The 7,853-nt window shown below is 40.7% G+C and overlaps 1 protein-coding gene across 19 annotated transcripts in view; it reads left to right on the top strand.

Annotated features, from left to right (window-relative positions):
• Positions 1 to 677: 677 nt before the first annotated feature.
• Positions 678 to 7,853, top strand: part of adgrl2a (adhesion G protein-coupled receptor L2a) — an 84,953-nt gene continuing 77,777 nt past the window's right edge. For 6 of the 19 annotated variants that reach the window (XM_061296899.1, XM_061296905.1, XM_061296903.1 and 3 more), the window contains exon 1: positions 683 to 1,225. The gene's annotated coding sequence lies outside the window, so the exon portion shown is untranslated. Of the gene's footprint in view, positions 1,226 to 7,853 lie in introns of all 19 variants that reach the window. The other 13 variants (XM_061296896.1, XM_061296895.1, XM_061296907.1 and 10 more) reach the window with 9 other exon arrangements.

The following is a 7,853-nucleotide window of genomic DNA, read 5'->3' as shown; positions in this document are numbered from 1 at the left end:
ATGCAACTCTTGTGCATTGACCTCCATTTGTTTTACGTAAGTAATAGAGTCCCTTGCTTAGTTGAATATTACACAAATTAAATTTTAGTAGATTTTTAATACAAAGCTGTATTACCCGGAAAAGCACCGGCTGTGAGAAATTAAGATCAATATTAAGACAATTTGAAAGAATTAGGTTATTAGGTTTTATTTATTGATTTATTCATTCGTGGGTGGTGCATTTTTACATTCCAGCTAGATTTCACATCAAAGCAATGACATCCGATTTTTTTAAATTAAAATCTGTTTTTGTTGCACCCCTAAGGTAGATGTCAAATCAACCCCTCTTTTATCAAATCAACCATTGCAAAAGCAGATATTTTGACATATACTCTCTATTGTATATCATTTTGATTATATTAGTGTGCCTCATTTTGTGTCTTTGTGTCAGTGGTTGTGATTTCCCCCCACTGTAATATGACAGTAGAGACTAAATCTTCGTTTTCATTGGTTGACTCAACAGGACTGCCCACGGTAGCACATCACTGTGCACACTAAAGCAAAGGATGCTTCTCAAAGCGGAAAAAGAGCCAATAAACGATGTATTGATAACATCCTCTCTATGATTTCATTTGAATTCCCTCAGAGTATAGAAAAAAAGATGGCAAGCTAAATAAGGCCCCTGCAGCTTGTCCTGCAACCGCCACACAGTCCAAATCCGACAGATCCAGTCCAGGCTTTCCAGCCGCCCCTGCCCTTAGTGGGTGCCCGCACACGGCAGTCTGCTCCCGGCCGTAGCACTGGCTGGCTGGCTCTCCTTACTGGAAGTCTGCTGCACGTCTGTTCCTCCTGTTCCATGAGCTTGGGCACCGATTCGGCTTCAAAACTTTCCGCCCACGGACGGAGAGCAAGACGTGGTTAGAGCCGGCCACCAATCATCTAGTGACACTTTTTTTTTTGTTTTGGTGCAGAAGAGAACTGATGGTGTCGGCTTGGTCCCGGCAAAGGTATTGACTAGAGCGGCCAGAGCGGCTTTTGGCAATGGAAGTGCGCCCCTGGAAGAGAGGCACGGCTGGGATGAGAAGAGAACCTGTCGCCGATTGAGAACCAGCCTGAGAAGAAAGACATGCCTCAGACCTGCAAAACCTTACAGGACCCCCAATCAGACATTATCTGACACCCCCCTATCATTTTATTCTTTTTTTTTTTCCAATTCTGACATTATTTCACCTGGTTTTGCTGCAAGGTAAGTTTCCGTGCAGTTTAATTGAGAGATGACTTTTAAATTTAATTGGTAGCAACTTTTGCCACTTTTGCACGCACACACCATCGCGTGTTTGCGACTCAATTAAAGGAAGCTTTTTGCAAGTTGTATTTTAGCAGCTTAAATGTCACGGGCACACGCTGACTGCGAGCGGATAACTCCAAAATACAGAAAGAAAATCCTTGTGCAACAGATGTGCGGCCACGTTTCAGAGATGGAAGCATCAGCGAAAACATTTATTTCTTATTAGTTCAGTTCTGTGATAACCTCCTCCTTTTTTTTTTATTATTATTATTATTATTATGATCATTTTTTTTTAAACAAATCCATTGATCCTCTTGTTAAATTCAGGGGGGATTTCTAGTGGAGCTGTGACCTAAGAAGTATTTTTTTTTTACCACATTCAATGACTAATCCTTTATAATTGGACAGAGGCTACATGAGGTTAAAAGTGGAGAAATTTAGCCAATGTAATAATTACTTTTTTGGGGGGGGGGGGGGGGGAGGGGGCGTGGTCCATCCGGCTGGTAAATGTCAGCGAAATGAGGCAAAATTGATAAATAAATGTGGCTGTTGGAGTCTATGCAGAAATACATCTACTTTAATTTTTGGCACAGGGTTGAATGCATGTGTTCCGGAGCTGGGTGAGCGGCGCGCCGCGGCGGGGCCGGTGATGCATGGCACCCCCCGAAGCACAGCAGCGCTCCTCGGTCATCCATCATTGAATTATTGGTCAAATTTAGCCGCGCATTTGGCAGATGGTCTGCTTTAAATTGTGCAGTATGAAAATGATGCTGTGATTTGGTCCGTGAGTGCAAGTCTATTTCTCACAATGAAAAGATTGATGTGCATTTTGGTACATTTTATGTCAAAGTGACTATTCAGTTTGGATCATTTGGGGATTCTTAGGAATTAATCAATATAGATTGAAAGATAACAAAACATGAGCTGAAAGTAAATCTTTATGCGGACAAATGCAATTTGTTTATGGTTTTGATTTAACCTAACCCATAGAGGTGATTCGCAGCTCTTTTTTTCAAATTCCATCCATAATCACACTGGAATTGGCTACCAATAGGAATGTTTTCAGAATTTTGGAGCTTCTCGGCTGTAACGTTGCCATGTCGCAACCGATTGTGCTGTGCTGTGCTGTGTGTGCAAAGCTTCTCAAAATTGCACAGTGATTCTTGTGTTGTGCTGTGTGTGCAAAGCTTCACAAAATTGCATTGTGACTCACCACCAGTGAGGTAAATTTAGGCCAAAAATGTTGGTCGATTTAAAAAAGTAGTCATTTTTCATTTTAGTATATTATTCAATACATTTCTTTTATGTTGTCTATCAAGAACCCTTTTCACCAATTCTATGTCCAGCCATGGATCAATACGGGCTTTCTCCTCCAAACTGTTTGAAGTGTCTCACATCCGTTTTCTCAACTTTTTTTTTTTTTTTTTTAAATTTTACACTCTCGCCAGTGAGTGTGAAAAAGGAGGGAGAGAGTGAGAGCTCATCAAAATTTGTGACATTATGGGCTGTTGCTTGATGCTTCCTTCTTGCCCATCCCACACTTGTTTTCTTATACAATAGACAGCAACTGAGATCGGCTTCTTCTGATGAATCGCTCACGCAAAGATACTTTTTATTTGAAATCTTAAATGATGATAACATGTCAAGCACTTTGCACTTTGGCTTTATTAAGGTCATTTGTTATTGGTTTAATATTGAATGGCTAGGACTGGTGGTAGCATTTGCTTGCTGTTGTTGTGTCTTTGTGCTGATGAGAAAATTGTTTTCTTCCTTCAGTGATCTCAAGCGTCGCATTGTAGGGATGCAGAGCTTTCAAATCCTCATTGATGACCATCCAAATATGCTCGGACTTCTTTTGTCTCTCCGCTCAGTCAGTCTTGTGTCGAGATTGTAAGGCTCTTCTTTCGTGAGCGAGTAGAGTGGAGGATACATAGAATAGGGAGTGGACTCATTTTGATTTACACTCCGTTGCCAATTCTGGCATATAAATTGTGGGTTTGTGGGTTTTTTCCTACATGGAGTCATGCTGGGTGGATAACTGCTCGCCGTTAAAAGGAATAAACAAGGCTGTAAAGAAAGGCAAGCATTGAAGGTGCGCGCTCTTTCAAGTACTTCCCTTTCTTGTGACTAGTTTTATTTTACGATTGCTAATCAGTAAAACACTGTGCGCTACTGTGTGCACCGACTCTACCACCACCAAACATTTGTTTCCACTTCCCAAAAGTCCCTGCAGTGCAACGAGGGAGGGGGGGTTTAAGGTTATTCGCGGGCTGAAGAAATTTCCCGTTTGCCGAAATAATTTCAAAGACGCGAACTAGGATAGCTTGCAACGGCTCTATTTCAACTACGATGACGAGAATCAATATGGCTGCCTTCCTCAGCTTTGTTAGATGGCTCCGTATTTGCCTTTTGTGAAATAGTAGTGCAAAGTGCAATGCATTGCACACACACACACACACACAAACAGACCCACTTTGTGGTTGTAAGTCTTATTTTACGACATGTTGCGCACATGCTTGGCTTTCACAACGGTGTGCATGATTTAAAACTGAGTATTGGTACACCGAGCAGAAGGGGGAAAAAATAGGCCAGCGGATGAATGACAGGTTAGAAGAAATATAATATTTTTAATGATGATAATAAAGAAATAATTGTAATCACAGAAATTAATTTGACCAATCTCTGTTGCTGGTTTAATATGAAGCAAGAATGAAGAAATGGACACAAACCAACATTCAAATTTTTTTTTGCGGTGTATGTAATAAGACTTGTGCTTATCTGTGCGCAGCTGCAACACTGTTTGGAGAAAATATTCAATTTGTGCATGTCAGAGGAGATGGGAGGCTGTGAGCAAACAGCATTTATTGCGGCTCTGCCATAGGAGCCACGAGCAAGGCGTGCATTGGGAGAAAATGGGGGATCTGCACGCGTCTGCCAGGGAAAGAGAGTCATGTCTCGGCTGGATTAGAAGAGAGCGAAGCACTTAAAAGCCCCTCCGCTGACAGGACACGGGCTGTTGTTCAGCGATGGTGTGGATAAACATGGTAGAGCAATATATCTGTCCTTGACTATTGTAACTTATTGCAACTGAAAGAAGTTCGACTCACTGCCTTTAGCATTTAAGAATGTTTAAGAAGGTTAAAAGAATAAGCTGTGGCTACGGTTGCACATTATTGAGCGCAGACTAATTTTGGGAATCTAAATGTCTTCCAAATGGATCTTGCACTTCGCCGCAGATCAAAATTAAGTGAAAAAAGTGTGTGTGTTGGGGGGAATATATGTATATAACAATAAAAATTATAGAATTCAACGTTTTAATGTTGAGTATTTCACAGAATACACATTTATATATATTTTTTTGCTGTTGGATTAGTTTGTGTTTGCAATTAACATGCATGACTTCCTAGGAAGATTTATCTAAAACAAAAATTGGAGACGGAATCCAACCAGCATTACAGAACAGTACTAGTAACACACAGCATGAATCATATCAATTCATTATTGACACAAAATCAATTAAATGAAATCATCTTAATCTAAAAAGTAATCAGAAGTTAGGTTGGCTACTTACCTTGTTATTCCTGTTTTAAATTAATCTAAGAAATATACTTTAAAATTAGCTCCACTGGACAATACTTCTAACACACAACATCAATCAGACACTATTATAATCAACAAAACAACAGTTTGCAATACAACAAAACAGTTTCGAACTTTACCAGACCACTAAAAGTTTTTGTTCAATTTTTATAATACACATTTAATTTCAGTTTAGTGGAATAGGTCTGCTAAGTAACTATTGTATCGTGCGGCGTGTGCTTGGCTGTGTTTGGAGCTTTGTTCTCGCACTGTAGCTTAGTTGCCAAGTCAGATGGAGTGGAGCGTCTGGCCTGGGACTTTCAGAGGAATATCACAATATCACAAGTCTGCTAAGTTGCTAAAAAAAAACTAAGCTAATCAGCAAAATAATTATCTGTTCAATTGCTACCATGCCAGAGACATCAAACGCACTAGAGAGGTGGAAAAACAATGAAATTATGTGATAATGATTGCTCACGCTGACAGGAGGCGCCCTTTTTTTTGCTGGGAGGTGGGGGTGTACGTGAGGAAAGATGGGACTGGAGGCTGCTCACTCACGAAAAAAAAAGAATGTGTACATTTTGAGAATGAGCATAAACGTCCATCATCACCTCTAATGAGCTTCTTATGTGTTTTTTTTGGCGTTGAAACAGAGAGCGAGAGAACAGTATTAGTCGATTAATTTCCTGCAGTGAATCATGGAACCTGCTGCTTTTATCTTCACACTGCGCTCCATGTGTGGGCCACCAAAAAAAGGTTTATGTTTGCCTCACACGCTCATAAGTTTGGCCCGCCGTGCGTCCCCCCCTCTACCCCTCCCCTGCTCTTCTCCTTTTCACTCTGGGCACAGATAATGTCTTTGCATATGAATTAACCGCCCTCGTTGAGCTTCTTTCCAGTAATTGAGAAAGCAGAAACCGTAAAACTATCATCATATCATATTTGATATGTTCTTCGCTGAGCTGCTTAGAGGGGTCTGCTTGGAATTCTTTCCAAAAAGAAATAAACATACTTTTAATTTTCTGGGTACAGTTAGAATGTTGTGCATGATTGAAAACTAGCAGGGGGGTAAAGCGCAGACTCAGCGGGTGCAATATGGGTCGCTCTAATTGTAAAAAAGTTAGGATGATGGATCAGGAGGTTGTTTTTTGACTGGCTTGTAGAAGAAAGATCAAAATATACCTGGTGATAAAAAATATGCCGCTTTATTAACCACTTTAATAAGATTTGACCTTTTTGCGATAGTAATGGTGATTAGTTAGTTATTTGACAATGTTACGTTTAATGTTTATTATTGTAGTTTTAGTCTGCATTCTATCATACTAACCAAATACTACTTATAATACATTTTATTTTGTGCAGCTAATGTTGAAAGTGTGTATGAGCAAAATTAGAGGAGTAAATAATACATACATGTCAGTCCTTCATGTTGTATGTTGATGCGCTGGTTTGAATGTGTTTTGTTGTCCTAGCGGGAGCCTTTCTGATAATGCTGCTGTAGCGGCTCACAATGTGCGTGCGTGTGTGTCACAATAAAGTTTCCGCTTGGTGCTGTCTTACCAACACAGTGCAAAATGGCCTGAGGAGGAGTTGTTCCTGACAGAGATGCATTGTTTGAGGCAGCCAATAAAAGCGTTTGCTGAGTGGCTACATCTGCGAACCTCCTCTTGACTACAGTGTGGGCCAAGCGACAACACGGCAACTGTCACTGCTGCACCTGCTGCTCTCTCCCCGCGCACAACACCTCGCTCTGTGCCGCCCGCTGAGCAGCCGCCGCAGATTCGCCCATCTCTGCCGTGGCTTTATCACGGGTCACCTCGACATGAGTTTCTTAGCTCTAGAAGACAAAGCAGAGAGAAAAGAAAAACAGAATTGAAATTGTTGCCCCTAAGGGTTGAGTTATAGTTTTGCTGAAGTGCAAAATCTCTGCCTGTAAAACAAAATAGGGTACAAGAGAGAGCTGGCTTAATATAAAGTGACCAGTCCGGAGAGTAATATTAAAGCTGGTTGTCTCTCCATTTTACTGCGGATGGAAAATCCATGACCTCCTTAGCACGCACGCACACATACACACACACACACGCAAAGAGCATTAAATGCTTATATACGTATGCTCAACTGCTATTAACTCTACAAATTTGAGTTCTGGCTCAAAATCTTTGCCCAAAATATGTATTGGCTATTATTTTCCGTTAAGTTCCACCTTCTTGTGTTTTACTAAAATGCATGACAATAATAACAATTGTGTGTCACTCTGTTGTTCAGTTTTATCAAAACAACTCGATGAGCAGCAGACATTTTGTGATTCTACTGCAGTGTGTGATGTTGGGTGTCACCTATCGTCCTTGCAGTCTTGACAGTAACTCGTTTTATTTCTATATTGTAGTGAAAGGCATTAGGGATTTTTTTGTGCATGATGTATGTTAAAATAGCTGAAATTGGTCTTTTTTTAAACATATTCCGACACAAAAAGTATTTATTGTTCAGTTGGAAGAGATTCAGACTAATGACATACATTTGGCGCGTTTCATTGAGAGATATGTGTGATAATGGCGTAGACTCACACATTGTGTGTAGGAGTGTGTGGGAGTGCGGGGAGGGGGCTAATTTCCCCCAGCTTTAGCCTTGCTTGTACAGCTGTGCCAGTCCCGATGGCATGGACTGCTGTTTTTTGGCTCCAGCTTCTCCACCTACGCTGCGGGGGATCTTGAGTAATAAACATCCTTAACATTGGTGATAAGTAACCCTTCACCTCCGGTCGGCATTGGCTTGATAGAGATGTCAAATGATTCATGAATGTAATCATGAAAATTGGAAATGAGAATATTGACACTTCTGATCTTTTTTGGCAAGTGTAGAGGAAATGTTCATCTATGTTGACTGGCCCACCCAATAATGCTACTCATACATTCCCTCGGTGCTGACACATTTGTTTCTTTCACTTATTGCTTTTTAATATTCTGTGTGTGTGTGTGTGTGTGTGTGTGTGTGTGTGTGTGTGTGTGTG

The sequence above is a fragment of the Syngnathus typhle genome, linkage group LG14 (assembly GCF_033458585.1).
Source record: "Syngnathus typhle isolate RoL2023-S1 ecotype Sweden linkage group LG14, RoL_Styp_1.0, whole genome shotgun sequence".
In the NCBI taxonomy this organism is placed as follows: domain Eukaryota; kingdom Metazoa; phylum Chordata; class Actinopteri; order Syngnathiformes; family Syngnathidae; genus Syngnathus; species Syngnathus typhle.
This window is presented reverse-complemented; position numbering and strand designations above follow the sequence as displayed.